The sequence below is a fragment of the Apis dorsata genome, unplaced genomic scaffold, assembly GCF_000469605.1.
Source record: "Apis dorsata unplaced genomic scaffold, Apis dorsata 1.3 scaffold_967, whole genome shotgun sequence".
Taxonomy (NCBI): Eukaryota; Metazoa; Arthropoda; class Insecta; order Hymenoptera; family Apidae; genus Apis; species Apis dorsata.
The window spans coordinates 189,331-190,897 of NW_006264074.1; the positions used below are offsets into that span (position 1 = coordinate 189,331).

The window sequence follows — 1,567 nt, forward strand, 5'->3', positions numbered from 1 at the left end:
CTTGTTTCCCTTTTCTTGCTCACAACATTTACCAACAACGGGTTACACAGTTCCCATACGGCCAGCCACTTACGTCCCATAATGTTCCGAGTTAATAGTCAGATCAGTCGCGATAAATTCGCATTAACTTTTCTCCCCCCTCCGGTATTATCCACGTGCTTCTACCTCCGATGATAAAGCTAAGTTATTGCACCTAACATGTAACGTTGATTCATGCCGATTAATTTTTTTAAAAAACACACCAACTTGAACGCAATAGGCTGTAAACTGACAGTTAATCCGTCTGCATCTGCCAAATGATGGTTTCCAACAATATTCAAGAAAGTCGATTCGAAGTGGATTTCGAATCAATTTTAATTCATAATCTCTTCATCACAAAAATCCATACATACAATGTTCCACTGATCAAAGTAATACATATCAAAATATGGAGAATAAAAAGATTTTAAAAAATTTATTATATATAATTTATTATATATAAATTATTATTTGAAAAAATTTTCTGTTGGTAATCTTAAAATATTTTATATTATCTTAAAATATTTTTTCAAGAAATTCAAAATATTTCTACTAATGAATCTTGAATAGCTCAGAAATATTCTAGTTTCTAAGTTAGGCCATTTTTCTACTAATAAATGCATATGTAAAAAAAATTTGTATTAAAGATATTTTGATAATATAAACGGATAAAAGATAATTCTACGTGAAAAAATAAGACGAAAACTTTAAACTTTAAAATTTAAAAATTTTTAAATGAAAAAAATTTATTCTACATATTGCAATATGCAATATACAAACATTTATTTCACATATGTAGTTTTAAAGAATCATTTTGAAATAAGAATAAGTGCAATCATAAATAAGATCATTAGATCTTTTAAACAAATTTCATATAATAAATCGCAACGTTCTATCTTAAATTATAATCATTTTTCCAAAAAATATTATGAAAACAAGAAAACATCACGTTGCAAAAACCCATCCACAATTTCCATTTAATCGAAACATTCCAAATCGAATTTCTAAAATCAATAAATTACCAATTACCACGAACAAAATATCTTCACAGATTTCCAACATGATTGCAAATATTTAACGAAATATTTAATATAAAATCGCGACTCGCAAATCTCTCTCGAGCAATAACTGTCTCACCGAAATATCGTCGAACCACGAGTATAGTATCCACCTACAACAACCTTCGTTGAATCGAAACACGCTGAATCGAATTCTGAAAATCAGCAGACCGATTCCACGAACGAAATATTTCCACAGAAATTCCAACATTCGCCCTTGATATTCAACGCGAAGGAGCATCAACCCGTATCCACTATACTTCACGATGAATCCAAGCCCATACTCGTTAACTCGAAGTTAGTGCAAACGACGCGACGAAGATAAACTCATCGCGCGGAACGCCTTTGAATATCCGTAAATTATCGCGTCCCGCGGAAACGTTGGGTCTGTGGTAGCTGTGGCCCGCGCAATTTCCATTATGCAAATGAAAATACTGGCGAATGTCGGCGCGATGTTCGGCCGATCTTCGCCGATGATCAACATCGTGGGT

At 32.6% G+C, this 1,567-nt stretch overlaps 1 long non-coding RNA gene across 1 annotated transcript in view; it reads right to left on the reverse strand.

Annotated features, from left to right (window-relative positions):
* LOC116186588 overlaps nucleotides 1-1,567 on the reverse strand; it is a 5,710-nt gene that overhangs the window by 3,423 nt on the left and 720 nt on the right. The window lies entirely within an intron of this gene.